This window comes from Asparagus officinalis, chromosome 6, assembly GCF_001876935.1.
Source record: "Asparagus officinalis chromosome 6, Aspof.V1, whole genome shotgun sequence".
NCBI classification, from domain to species: domain Eukaryota; kingdom Viridiplantae; phylum Streptophyta; class Magnoliopsida; order Asparagales; family Asparagaceae; genus Asparagus; species Asparagus officinalis.
The window spans coordinates 43,312,030-43,327,988 of NC_033799.1; positions in this window are offsets into that span (position 1 = coordinate 43,312,030).

Consider the following 15,959-nt stretch of genomic DNA (forward strand, 5'->3'; position numbering starts at 1 on the left):
AGGGGTTGGGGTTGGGGTTAGGGTTTGGGGTTAGGGTTTAGGGTTAGGGTTGGGTTTGGGTTTGGGTTTGGGTTTGGGTTTTGGGTTTGGGTTTGGGTTTTGGGTTTGGGGTTGGGTTTTGGTTTGGGGTTGGGGATGGTTTTGGGGTTAGGGTTAGGGTTAGGGTTAGGGTTAGGGTTAGGGTTAGGTGTTAGGGTTAGGGTTAGGGTTAGGGTTAGGGTTAGGGGTTAGGTTTAGGGTTAGGTTTAGGGTTAGGTTTAGGGTTAGGTTTAGGGGTTAGGGTTAGGGTTAGGGTTAGGGTTAGGGTTAGGGTTAGGGTTTTTAGGGTTAGGGTTAGGGTTAGGGTGTCGTGCGTAATCGACTGCGTCTTTCACCATAGTTGGCCAATAATATCCGATTCTCCTAAGTCGGTCGCAGAGTTTAGGACCGGGCTGATGTGCACCGCATATCCCATTATGTGCCTCTTTGAGTGCTTGTTCCGCTTCTTTACTGGATAGACAACGAAGTAAAAGACCATCATAAGCTCGTCGATACAACGTTTGCGATGTGGCATTGTAATAAAATCTCGGCGCTCTTCGCCGAATCGATTCCCTTTCTCTTACATCTTCAGGTAATATACCATGTAAGACGTAGTCAATAATAGGAAAACGCCAATCTCGAACTTCGGGTTCAACTCCAGTTGAGTATACCTCTTTAGCATTCGAATCGTAGATTGGAACAATAAGCTGATGAGTCCTCACTGTAATTAATTGCTCTGTTTCGGGAGGTTGAGCCAAGGATACTGACAATGCTGCCAATGCATCCGCGTATGTATTTTGGAGACGCGGAACGTACTCGATGAAAAATTCTTCAAACGAGCTTGCTATTTCGATGGCCACCTGGTGGTATGGAATCAGGTCTCGATTTCTGACTTCATACTCTCCTCGTATTTGATTAACCACCAGTTGAGAATCTCCAAAAGCTTCAAGGTATTCGACCCCCAGCTCTTTGGCGAAATTAAGTCCGATTATTAATGCATTGTATTCAGCCACGTTATTAGAGCATGGTTCAGTCAGTGAATATGCTCTAGGCAAGACGTGCTTTTCCGGGGAAACTAAAACGACCCCCACTCCTGAGGAGATTTTAGAACATCCGGGTGCACTTGCCACGTTGGTTGATCGGGAAGCCCCATCGAAGTACAATTGCCACACTTGTTGATGTGAGGTGGTATTAACTTCGTGAGTTTCATCTGGCAGGTCGTCGTACAATTCGACTACATCCTTCGTAGGGTTTTCTGCCAGAAGGTCGCAAATAGCTCGTCCTTTAACAGATTTCTGCTGTTTGAAGTACAAGTCATATTGCGATAAGAGTAAAGCCCATCTGGCCAAACGCCAATTCATGGAAGCCGGTTGGGTCATGAACACTCGGACGGGATTTATGTTGGAAATGACATAAATCGTCTGTCCGACTAAATAATGTCGCATTTTCTGAATCGCGAATACCAAAGCGAGGCATTCCTTCTCAATCATCGGATAACGAGACTCAGCTCCTACCAATGTACGACTCAGATAATACACAGCTTGCTCGTGACCGTTATCGTCGTCTTGTGCAAGTAAGGCACTTAACGAATGGCTCGTCGCTTTGACATAAATCAAAAACGGCTTGCCCGATTTCGGTGCAACGAGAATAGGTGGATTCGCTAGATATTTCTTGATATCTTCGAATGCCTTCTGACATGCTTCATCCCAAATGAACGACACGCCTTTCTTTGCGAGTTTGGAAAACGGTTGACATTTTCCGGACAAGTTCGATATAAACCGACGGATATATGCTAATCGACCTTGCAATCCTCTGAGTTCTTTAAGATTTCTTGGAGGCTGCAGTTCGTTTATCGCCTTCACCTTATCAGGATCAATATGAATACCTTTTGTGGTGACGACGAATCCAAGAAATTTGCCGCTCGACATTCCCAGGAAGGATTTAGTCGGGTTCATTTTCAGCTGATGAGTTCTCATAAGCTCGAACATTGTCTTTAGATCGTTAATGTGGTCATTTTTATCACGACTCTTAACGACTAGGTCATCAACGTAGCATTCGACTGTCTTCCTAAGGTGTTCTTGAAAGATCTTCGTCATCGCCCGTTGATACGTAGCACCGGCGTTCTTCAAACCGAAAGGCATAACGGTATAACAAAAGACGCCAAGAGGTGTTCTGAAAGCTGTATGCTTTTCATCATCCGGATGCATCTTGATTTGATTATACCCAGAAAATCCATCCATGAACGACATTCTTTCAAACCCGCATGTGTTGTCGATAATGACGTCCGTAATCGGTAGGGGAAAATCATCCTTGGGGCATGCTGTATTCAGATCTCTGAAGTCAATACAGATTCTGATTTTTCCGTTCTTTTTGAGGACTGGAACGATATTGGCCAACCATTCAGGATGTTGTTCCTCTCTGACAAAACCCGAGTCAATTAGCTTCTTAACTTCAGCTTCTATTGCCTCCATAATTTGCGGACGAAACCGTCTTTGTTGTTGCTTGACAGGTTTAGCATCCGATTTTATGTTAAGGGTATGCATTGCTACATTTGGGTCGAGTCCTGGCATATCTTCGTAGTTCCATGCGAAAACGTCGATATACTCTTTAACGAGGGCAATTAATTCCTCTTTTTCGTCTGGCGGGAGATCACCGCTGATAAATATAGGCTTCGGATTATTTTCGTCACCCATATTAACTTGAACCACTTTATCCTCGGTAGGAGGTTCTCTTTGCTCAAATCGATCACCGTATTGGATATTCATGTAATGCATCCATGGATCTTCCCAAACAGGTAACTGATCGTCTTCTTCTGTTGTGGAAGGGTCAACCGTCGCCATGTTCGACATTAGGGATTTGAATCTTTCACCAATGCTCACGTCAGAATCCCAATTTGAAGTGTCGGATGAATGTCCGCTCCTATCTATTAATTGGTTAATGATTTGTTGGCCATAATCGTCTTCGGATGAATCATAACCCAGACCTCTATTACGACTGTAGTAATTATCTGGTTTTCCTTTTGGTACATAGGTAGAACGGGGTGGAACCCTAATACCTTGACCAAAATAAAGGCCTTCACCAAGTGAAAGGTCATAGCCTCGACTCATCATATAATCATTCGCTTGAGAACTATACCGAGAGAAGTGTCGCCCGGGTTTTTCTTCATCCGAATTACTATCTAAGAAATGATCTGGAGTGGGGGATGATTCCCCTTTTCCAAAGATTATCTCTTTTTCACCCCCTGCCTTTGCGGGTAGGATCATAGTTGTTCCAGATGAGCTTTGGAGGTGTTTCGTCGCCGTACAAGACGAACGAAGTGGCATATGTAGACTAGAGTCGTCGTACAATTTCTGCATTACATCATCAAGACAATGCGAGTACTCTAAATCATGATTTATTATTTCATCGGCAAGCTGCCAGTTACAACTTTCGTCCGACGATTCATCACCGTCAAGATCGATTACAAGAGGTTCAATGTCATTTAGTACAAGACCTTCACTATAATCGAGCCCGGCTTCGGTATCAGCTTCTTCTCCGCTGTCCGTGCCATGGGCCGATGGTTCAGTTTCGGACTCAGCACCATAAAGAAGGGAGTCAGTAAAGTAATTTTCTAACCCCTTGAATGGTTGCTTATCCGCGACCACCGTCTTGACCTCCTCATTAGTGTCGACATATTTCAAACACTGATGGAGGGTGGAGGGAACTATAAGATTACCGTGGATCCATGGGCGACCCAACAGTAAGTTATAGGAAGTCTCCGCATCGATCACATAGCAGGTGACTTCAGACTTCAGATCTCCGAGTTGACACTTCACCCGGATTTTTCCCAACGGTCGTGACCCGCTTGTGTTGAAACCATAGATAACCGTTCCAGTGGAGGCTAACTTGCTGGCGGGAATTCCGAGGTGGTACATCAAACGAAGTGGCATGATACTAACAGCGGAACCCGGATCGACTTGGATCCGGTTAACCATGCTCGAACCGATATATCCAGTAAAATATAACGGTCTATCATGCTTTGAATTCCTGACTTGCATGTCTTCTTTTGTGAAAGCAATGCAAGGAAATTTGGTGGCTGCCAGATTGCAATGCTGCACTGACGATTCTGGCTCTTCAGGAGCTGGCTTGACCTGAGTTAAGAATACTTCAGAATCAGCCAAAGCTTCTTGTAAAGCTTCTCTGGTTTCTTTTGAGAGGCGCAGCAACTCGTACAATGTGATTCTTGCTGGGATATTAGCCAGCTGAGCCATAACGTCGAAACGATATGGTGCGTTCGAGCTTTCCGGTTTGTCTCGTCCAATCGGTCGACTAAAACGAGACTGCTTCGGAATTTGAACCTCTCTGTGTTGAGGTTCTTTTTCTTTTTGCTTAACAACTTTCTGAGGTTTTTCAGCTGCTACTGGTGGAGTTATGGCTACCCCCAGCTCCGTAAGAGTTTTGGCATTTGGATCTGAGGTTTCCGGATACCTATAATGGTACTCGTTTCCACTTCTTGTAGCAAAAACTTCCTGTTCTCCATCAGAAAGTGATAAAGCTGCTATATCCTCATCGTTCTTCTCGGGAATCGCCGAGGCTCCATAGCAGGACTTCTCCTTTCCCTTGCCTTTTGACTTCTTCTTTGATGTGGGTGTCGTCCACTGTTCATCTTCAAGCAAATCCGGATGAACCCAAAGGATTTCGCCGTTGGGGGCTGTGTGAGATACGAGCCCCTTCTGGCGCTGTCCATGAGGGTCATCGTTGATGGTTTGCATCTTGACCTTTGATACTGGCTCGGCTTGAAACCAGGACAAAGGAACCGATCCGAAGCTAATAGAGACCGCGTTTGCGCCTACCTTCTTCTCCTTTGGCTTCGGTGTCACAATACCAACATCAATCAATGTTTGAATTTTATCCTTTAAAACATAACATGTCTTAGTAGGATGGTGGACCCTTCTGTGATATGCACAATACTTTGGGTCATTGATCTTCGTTGCTTCTTCTTGGTTTGTGACCGGTGGAAGCTTGATCTTGTTGTTCTCTAACAAGTATTTGAAGATGACCGGAACTTCATCATCTTTGAAAGAGTATTCCTTTGGGAATCTGGGCTCAGAATTCTTAAACTGCTTCGAAGGCTGTTGATTCTGGTTTGGCGCCAACTGGAAGGATGATTGTTGCGGTTGTTGCGGTGGCTGTTGTGACGTCTGATGTGCGTCCACAGCGGCTACAGACCCTCTTCCTCTGCCTCGAGGGTTAAAGTTCTGCTTTTGATTTTGATTCTGATTATTAGCTGGTGGCAAACCTCGCTCCAAATTCTTTCTCTTGAGGAAGCGTTCAGCTTGTTCACCTCTTACTTTCATCTCTTTCCAAGTTTTAGAGGGAACAACCCCCACCACTTCTAATACATCCAAGGACAGATTATTATGACATGTTTGCAGAATAAATTCCTCAGTGAGTGGATCTCTGCAGTTCACCGCTTTGTCCCGGAATCGTTTGACAAAGACATCAACCGATTCCCCATCCTTCTGCTTCTCATCCAACAACGTGCCGATCGAGACTTCCGTGTCGTCGTCGAAGAAATTGGTGAGGAATAACTCTTCCATGTCTGCCCAGCTAGTGATACTCCCAGGCTTAAGGCGTCGGTACCAATCGAAGGCAGGCCCGCGAAGGGTTCCTACGAATGACCGGACCATCAGGGCTTCGTTCCCAGATATTGCGCCGAGATGCGACTTGAAATAGATCAAGTGCTGAGTTGGTGAACCCCTGCCATCAAAAGGAGTAAAGTTAATCAAATTAAATTTCTGGGGATAAGGAATCAGGTCCCACTCCCTCGGGTACGGGTATGGGATGCCCGTTTTCTTCACTTCTTGAGCCGTCATCAGAGCGTTGACTTTGCTCTCGAGATCATGCATCTTCTTATCCTCTTCCTCACTTTTCTTCAAGTAGATCTGTGGAGGTTGAGTGGATGACTTGGTCGGACCGCTTCCGGAATTGTCTTTATCTGGAGGAGGATCGTCAAAGATAGTCTCATCCTCTTCATTACGCCGGCTGGATTCCGCCTTCTGGCTCGACTCCGGTTGGTGTTGCTGCACCTGCAAATCTCGCATCTGCTGCATAGTCAACTCCATTTCGGTTTTGAACTCAGCTCTAATTTCTTCGCGTTGTTTAGCCAACGCTTCTTGCAGCATTTGAGCTAGTTGATCCGGCGTGATCGCGAATGATTCTCTGGCTCGTCCAACACTGGATGCAGTATCGTCCGATGCAATAGCGGAACAAGTATCCGACAATTCTTCATCTGAAGATAAACCCTCGTGCATTCTCCTGTAATCTCGACGTAAGTTGGCTCTTCTTTGTAACCGCGCCATCCTTTGAGAAAGACCCCGCTCAACTCTCCCTCCCGGAGAGAAATCAGGGTCGTAGTTAACTGACTTTTGCTTTCCTTTATTGGTCATGTTGATAGTGACCTCAGGAAGCTCATCTTGTCGGATTACAGATTTCGTTTTGTTGAAACGTCTTGTTTTGGGTCTTGACGCTTCATTGGACAATCTTTGAAATACGGAGACTCTTGTTGAATTATTCTTAGAGCATCCGCATTCTGTCAACACTGCTTTAATGAGTCTCTCGCAAGCGCAATGAGACTCATTTTCTCTGACAACTCTCTTTCTTGAGTTATCTTTCTGATAGTACAGCTCATCATTATTGTGATTCGAGCAACCTATCTTTCGCTTTTGAACTTTGTTAACATGCACAGGACGACTGGTCGTCGCCTCTGAGCGATCCAAAGTTGAATGTTTAAATCCACCCCCTTGCGGGTGTGGAGTTTTCAGAGGTCCTAAACGAGAGTGAACTGGTATTCTCTCGTTTTGGACTTGTGCAGTTCTGACAGGAGGGTGTTTACGACCCCCTGCATATGAAACCATTAATGGTTTATTTGCCGGACATGGTTGTTCCTTGACTGGGGCTTTGCCTCGATCAACTGAAGGACCAAGGCGATCTGCCATTGTTATCTTGAACTTGGACAAATCTGGGCTAACCCAGGGTTCTACTGGTGTTGCAGTAGACGGGCCCGGAACAGATGCTTGTGGCGTCTTTGGCATCCAGCGGTTCTTCGGTGGCTTTTCAGACACCGTCTCCTTCTTGGTTCCTTGTGCTTGTTGACGGAGAGCATGAGCACGGGCGGCCTTCGCTTTACGCCTTTGTATCCGTTCCTTGAGGGTTGAACGGGCCTTTTTGACGAGAGTCCATTCCTCCGTCGTAAGCTTTGCAGAAATATGATTATCTTGCCATTGAGGCAACTGGGTCATTTTCTGTTTTCTCGACTTTAGGTCCGCATAGTAATGGACCCCGTCGGTTTGTTGCATGGCCTTAGCCAATTGTCGAGCACGGCGCTGACGCTGTCTCTGACAAGCTTGTTTGGTGAAAGAACAAACACGATTATTATGACTTTTTATAATAATATTACAAAATTATTACAAAATTGAAAGAAAGAAACATATAAGCAAGGTACATGAAAAAAAATATTACAAATAACAAAATATTACAAATAACAAAATTGCAATTCTAAAAGTACACATAATTGAAAGAAAGAAACATATAAGCAAGGTACATGAAAAAAAATATTACAAATAACAAAATTGCATGCATTTTATAATCTTTATCGTTATGAACTAAATCACACATACTCAACCCTATTAGGTATGCAAGCTATGTTCAATCATTTCAGAAACAAAACAGAGAGGTTCGATACCGAGGCAAAAAAAATCTCAACGACCAACTTTTAATTCTAAAACAATGTAACAGTCACCAACTATGAACCCGACCTTACAGAAAATGAAAAACGAATGTGCATAAATTATAATGATATTTCTCAGTAACAAGAAACATGGGGAGATCATCTTCACCAAATTAAACAGAAACACTCCACTTCTGATGTTTGCTTGGATGCAAATGCCAAAGGGCTTGTTTTTAGCTATGTGTATTCGTGAGCTCAACCTTACAGAAAATGAAAAACGAATCTGAATAAATGATAATGATATTTCTCAGTAACAAGAAACATGTTGAGATCATGTTCACCAAATTAAATAGAAACACTCCAATCCTAATGTTTGCTTGGATGAAAATGCCAAAGGGCGTGTTTGGCTGTGTCCCTCCAGTATGCCAAGAAATGCAACAACCAGGTCTCTACTGAAGATTATTTATGATAATCAACCCACGATTTCAGCACCCAAAAAGAATCTATGACAAACTTAAAGGATTCCGAGAATGAAGGAAATAAGAAATTTTGCTAGATGACCCAAACACTTGTACAAACCATTAGGACCCTTCAGGGCCACGATTCTTTAAAAAAAAACTTGTATACATCTGGAGACGGCCATAATCCTTGAACCTAAGAAATCATTATGAAGAGAAGTTACTAATCTTCACTAATCTTCCTCCCTGAACACAACCTCTCAAGGGACAATTCTTAAAAGAACTTAGACATCTGAACAGTCTAAATGTTTGAACATAGGACATAATTTATATAGAGAAGGTCCTAGTCTTTCCTCCCTATATAGCTCCTCCTTCATTACCAAGGGTGAAATACTTGACAATGGCCTAAGTGCACAGTTAAAACGTCGCAAATGATCTGAGATTTCCATGAAACATGCAAGAAACAGAAACAAGGGTGATGATGGGAGATGGCAAGAAAATGGCATGATTATGATGGATACTTAACAGAGCCAATGTTCTTTTGAAGTGTGAGGGCAGTAAAAAATAAAAGAGTCAAATACTCAAAATATAAGACAAAGAAAAACGGAAAATAAGATGAAATAGCAACAAAATAAGTATATTTCATTTTCATATCAAAACCTGATTACAAGAGAGGCCTTCAAACTCTTGCAGGCAAGTTGGACCTCTATCAAAATCCTATCTTACTCAAATAAAATTTATGTTATCACTTCAAACAGTAGATACTTCAATTCAATAATCTACAGTAAAGGATATTAACTCCTATCAGCCATAATCAACTAAGAGAATATTTGCATTATCATGAACCAAGTCAAATTGACTTGGGGCAGTCCTGCCTTAATTGTGTTAACGCTTACCTAAGCAAAAGATTGTGATCAATTCGAATATATAATTACTTGTTTTGCAAAGCCTTTTTTTGTGGTTTTTTTTTGGGTTTTATTTTTTCTTTTGGAGGTGGGGGCGGGGATAGGATAATTGGCTTCCCATGCATTCATGAACCCATGATCCATATTCAATCCCATGTGCAAACAATTAGACTTGAATTCATGAGATGCAAACTAGGGATAGGAATACATGACTTGACCATGTTGGTAGCAAGTTCGCGTCAACACCAAGCAGTCGTGCATACACTTATGCACATAGCTAAAATTGCAGGAGACAATAGTGGGTGACTTTTCACGATGACTTCCAGTCCATGAGGGTCCTGAAGCGGAAAAAACAAGGGAGAGAATGGCATTTGGAAGGTTATCAAGAGTTTTATTTGATAATATGTAATAAGGCTGAAAAGAAACAAAAACCCTTGTTGATCAATGACAAAAAAGGATGAGCTTGAACCATTATCGCCCTCAACTGATATGGTTTTGTTGAATAATTAACACAAAGCTTGGCAAGTTAATTTTCAATTCATATTGCTAGTTGTATTGCCGTTATAAAACCTCTGGGGATCAACTCTTGTAAGATTAGCATTAATTCTATTCTATAAGGAGATCACTTGTGTAGTTGAAGGGATGCCACACCACAATTATGTGATACTGTCAAGGTTTTAAATATCAGATATCAGGGAAATATTGGATGGCCAAAATTCATATCGGATTGTGGATATCATGGAAAAATCGGGGATGTGGTAAACATCGGAATGCCATAACAAATGTTTGCAAATATAATATAATGCACTAAAATGTAATCTCAACTTAGTTACGAAAGATAAGCATAAAAATATAACTAATATATGTTTAAGATCACTAGTCAACGTTATAAAATAAACAAAAGTACAAATCAATGTTGCAACATTTCGTCGGATTATTTTAGGCCAAAATATCATTTATATAATGGGAAAATCATGATATCTCGCCTAAAAATTAGCAAACACGGTATATTGTTTCGTGACAAACCATATAAAAGAATATATCGGTCAACATGTCAGCTAATATATCAGCCATATCAGGAATATATGACCCAAAATAGCCAAAAAAATAGTGAAGGATATTTAGAGACCATATCAGTTGCGGCATGCCTTGTAAAAGAATATATTCGGTCATGTCAGGGATATTTAAAACAATGGATATTGTCATCGACAACTATGAGAGATCGTGACTCAAATGTCAACAAGTCAAAAACTAGAAGGGAAGAACCTCAATGATAATTAAGATTGTCAGGAATTTGTTTATTAAAGCAAGTACAACTAGATATTGAATTTTTTTGAATTTAAAAAAAAATTGGGTTTAAAAAAATTTAGGCTTCATTCCAACATCAACAGAACATAGTGATTAAAAATTTATTTACTTTCTTTTAAGTTTAAGTTAGCACTAATCACAGTGATTTGTAACTCTTTCCTTTAACGTCCAGTGAGCATATTTCACGTCTTCTCGTCATTCACTTCCCTTAAAATCTTTTATGTGCTCATTTTATTGATACAAACATTTTTACATGTGCAATGATGAATGATTAGCTTAGCCTGTCAAAGGGTCCCTCTTAATTTCAGAAAAAGGCTCAGTTATTGACAAACATACTTTGACTGAATTTGTTCCTCCGAAAACTAGCATATTATTATTTCAACTTACTTCAAGATTCATAGTAAGGAGTTGCTTTACAGTTTTAGTTGTGCAACCAAATTAATAGTATGTTACCGTTTTAGTTAATTAACGAGTGAAAAATTGTAGCAATCAAATTACAAGTTTTTCGTGGATAATTACTTCCACCTCCTTGGGATAAAAGAACATGATTCCCCATGTCAAAAAAAAGGTCAAAAGTTTTAAACCACCTCAACTTAATGTCCCAATCAACTTAATGAGTGGACATGGGGGAAGGAAGGCAATGGTGGAAGAGGGAGAGGTGACTGATAAGAAGGGAGAGGTGGTAGGGGAGAGAGTATGGGTTTTGATTTGAGGTGGGAGGCGAAAGGTCAGGAGAGGAAGGGAGTGGAGGGATGTGTGATAGGAAAGAGAGTAAGGGGTTTTGATTTGAGGGAAGTGTTAGCTCTCATGTTTATGAACCTACTATCTAATCTAGTTTTTATGATTAACAAACAATTCCTAACAATGTTTGTCGAGTGTTTACATTTGATTGTTAGGTATTCTATACAAAGATCCTCTGTTGGAAGTTGGTTGGATTGAGTCTTCACGATCACATATAACGGAGGTTGGTGGAATACCGGAATGAAGCCAATACAATTCAAGTCAAAGATTCAAGATCAAACTTCATCCGCAAAACAAACCAAGACAAGATTATTGAAGATCAAGCTTGGGTACATTAGTTTAGGAGTTTATATTATGTGTGGTTATGCTTATAGCTCAAATTCATACACGTACACGTTTTGAGAAAATATTATATTTTTGGATTATTGACTTAACGCAAATATTTTATATCTTTTCTAAAGTCTATTAATCCATTTAAAAATATCTCAAAACTTGTTTGAAGAAATTCCATCAAAATCAAGTGTTAAACAAACACGGATTTTAACCGTTTTGCAAAATAGTTAGTTTTCACAAATACGAACTGATATTTCAAAAAATTCTTCTTTAACATGTTTTTTTTCATGTTTATAAATGTTTCCCAAAGTTTTACTGATTTTGGAGTTAATTTGTTATGTTTAATTGAATTTACAAAATCAAGTTTTAATAAGTTCATGTTTGTGCATGTTTTTGCAAAACCAATGAGTTTTCACAAATGGGAAATGCAATTTGAGAAATTCTTTTTCTAACATGTTTTATTACATGTTTATAATCATTTCCCAAAATTCTATCATTTTTAGAATTGATTTACTATGTTAAATTGATTTTACAAAATCGAGTGTTTCAGCAATTTTTAAAATCTGGAATATCTATCTTAAAATAGTAATATCTCACAAATAGGAAGTGATATTTCATAAATTCTTTCTATAACATGTTTATCTACATGTTTAGAACTTCCCTCAAACTTTTACGATTTTTGGAGTTGATTTACTATTTTTAATTAATTTTATAAAATCAAATACGTAAAATTTCAGAATCTGCCGTGCATGTTTTAAGTCGATTGTAAACAGTATAAGTCGACTTAGCAGATGTTTTTCAACTTGTAACGGCTAGTTTATAAGTCGACTCATGAACAGTACAAGTCGACTTATAACACTGTAACGACTAGTTTTCCTGAATGCTGAATTTTCGAGATTTTTGTCTTTTTGCTTGGTTTTCTTGATTTTTAGGGTTTGTTTTGTGAACCTATATATACTCTTTACTCTCAAACTTCTGAATCACTTAAGAAAAGTTTAAAAAAAATTTACAAGTGGTTTAAAGGTATTTAAGTTTGTTTTAATGTGTTTTACAATTGTTTATGTGAAGAGGTTTCACAAAAGGAAGAAGAGATCACCATTTCATGTTTGAGCTTTAATCTCTCATCTCTTTCACTCTTGTTTTCAGAAAAGTTTTCTCTAAACTTAATTTCTAGCTTTATATATATATTTGTTGTTGATTATCATTTTCATTAAGCTAGATTTCATAGAGTTTAGTTTTATTATTGCTCAATTACCAAGGTTTTAAATGTCGGATGTCGGGTTCATATCGGATGGCTGAAATCCATGTCGGATAGCGAAAATCGGGGATATATCGGGAGACATTGACTAAATATCGGATTATCATATCGGGTAGTGCGCATATGTATAATATCATATCCTAAATCTAATCTAAGCATTCGTAAATTTAATATAAGCATACTTTATAAATTCTATAGACTAAACATATAAAAAAGTAAATAATATATGGATTTGGATTCATAAGTTCTTTCTATCGGGTTCATAAGAAACCCTTAAACATAAGAACGAGTCAAACGGGTTTGAGTATTTATCACTAAACCCAAACCCGATAACAAAAAATAGATCTTAAAAAAAGTACCATATCGGCCAATTTTTCAAAGCTAAAAAATAGGTTGATATGCCCGATATGACCCTGATATTTTTTATATATTTTCGATTTGGCCCTAAAAACCGACATACGAGTTGAAAACATCCATGTCGTGTCGGTCAAGCCCTCAAACCGATATGTCGGGCGACATGTCGGACATGTCGGGCGACATTTAAAACCTTGTTAATTACACACACCCACTTGAGCTTAAGTATTTCATATATAGTATATTGGGGTTGTGAGAGTGTAACTTTGAGTGTGGGCTTAATTGTGTTCTCATTCATTGTAGAGAACAAAATATTTTATTTGAGCTTTATTGTGAGATACACTTTGTAATACACAAGAACACCAAGAGGAGTGTGGTGAGAGACGGGGTCGATTCCAAGAGGAGTGGCGTGGGTAGTAAAGCCTAGGAAGAGGTTGTAAATCCGAGCACTTGAGGAAGTCGACACGGGCTAGGCCAACACTAGAGGGTGTATTGTGTGATTGCGATTGTGTGAATTGTGAAAGTTTTCGGTGAGCTAGAAAACCGATTGTGTAAATATTTTCGGTGAACGTTGAAAACCGGTTGTGATAGTGAAGATTCTCCTCGTAGGTGAGGAGCGGAGACATAGGTCGAAGGTGACCGAACTCTGTGATCATATTGTATGTTTGAATTTGTCTTAGCGTATTATTTGTGCTCATTGGTTATTGCTTTCTATATCGTTATTATCTCATGCTTATATCGCCCTTGTTTTAATTACATATCCTTGCATATAATTCATTGTATATCATAATTGCTAGAATAATTGTTAATACGTTTTAATTTGGTATTAATATCGGATTAGATTAGCAAATACCCTATTCACACCCCCCCTCCAGGGTAATTTCAGGAAGACGCGACGGCCCTGACGAGGGTTTGAGGAGGAAAAAGGAGGGAAGAGAGGACTAGATTTGTGGTTTGAGATGGAGGAAGGCCGTGGCGACGGCCACGGCACATGAGGAATGAACATTAAGTGTTCAGAGTTCATTTTGTTTTTACTTTATATGTTATCAGTAAAAGATAATCAGAAAACATATTAGTTCCGTATAGACAAAGGGTGACATGTAAAAATAACTGGAAACCATAAAACCAAAAAACATAAAACTTAACTAGAAATGCAAAAGGCAACTAGTAATAATAATGAGAGAACATAAAATATAATAAGTAAAACGATTTTTATTCCATTATCTTCCTACACATTAGACAGTAGAAGATGAGATCCTTCATAAAACTAAACATGGGTTTGAGGACAACGATTGATATTGAGAAGAATTAAGAGCTTACAAAGAAAAAACGATTAGCCATTTTCTAATAGCAATCGATGAAAGTAACGAATGATTTAAAAAATGAAAGAAAGAAGTGAACAATTGATTTGCATGTGATCTAGAAAGATAAACACTTATGTAAATAGTCTAGATATAGAATGATGACGAAAAATATATATATACAAACTTATTAATATAAACACCCACTCATCTCCTTTCATGTTGCAGATGCTTAGCAGGAAAACTAGCTTAATTGAAACACATTTTCCGTATGTGAATTTGAAACATAGGCTATAAAATATAATTTAAAGTTGAATATAGAAAAAACTAGCATCTCCCAAGGTATTGCGATAAATTAAAATAAAGTTTTTCACCTAGCATCATAAGACAATACTATTTTAGTATTTGTACAGGTTGCCTTTTCCCTTTTCTGATTAGCTTTTATGTTTCTTGTTCACTTTTATAATTTACATACTTGTTTTCAAGATATTTCTACTGGTTATCTTATGCCTTTCTTATTAACTTTATGTTTTCTAGTAACCTTCTATTGCTAACATGTAAAGTGAAAAAAAAATGAACCCCAAACCCTCAACCTTCACTCATCGGTTGCCATGCCACCTCTTCCTCCTTCCTCCTCAAAATACAACACTCATCCTCTCACTCCCCTCTCCTCATCCTTCCTCCTCTTCATGCCCTTAAGCTTCAATCCTCAATCGTCTAGCTGTCGCCTTCTCTTCCTCCTTCCTCCTCAAAATACAACACCCATCCTCTCACTCCCCTCTCCTCATAATTCCTCCTCTTCATGCCCTTAAGCTTCAATCCTCAATCGCTTGGTTGCCGCCTTCTCTTCCTCCTTCCTCCTCCTCAAAATACAACACCCATCCTCTCACTGCCCTCTCCTCATCCTTCCTCCTCTTCAAATCCTTAAGCTTCACTCTTCAATCGCCTGGCTACCGCCTCCTCTTCCTTAAACACTCAACACCAATCCTCTTTGTTTCCTCTTCCCTTCCTTCCTCAAACACCCAACCTTCATGTTTCAACCAAATCCTCTACTTCCTACCACTTCTTTTTCAGCTAATGAGAAAGGATAGAGGGTACTTTGGGTCAATCCAAATTATCTGTGGAGGCAAAGGAGTACATGATTGGTAAAAATTGAGGGGGTTAAAGTTTTTGACATTTTGACAGGCGAAAAGGCGAAAGCATATTTCTTTTCCCTCAAGGTTTGAAGCAACTTTCCTTTTTTTAGGATCTTAAGATATCTTTCTCTCACTCCTCATATTGATACGATAAAGTAAATATCTTTAGAATTTCTTAGTTTTTTCATCCTCTGACTTCTCATCTCTGTTTTGAGCAGAATTATAACCAATGTTTTAAATATCGTATCAAGGAAATATCGGATGGTCAAAATTCACATCGAATTGCGCATATCAAAAAATATTGAGGAAATGTGATAAATATCATAATGACATAACAGATGTTTACATATATAGAATAATGCACTAAAATGCAATCTCAACATACTTAATGAAATCTAAACATACAAAATATAAATAATATATGTTTAGAATCGCTAAT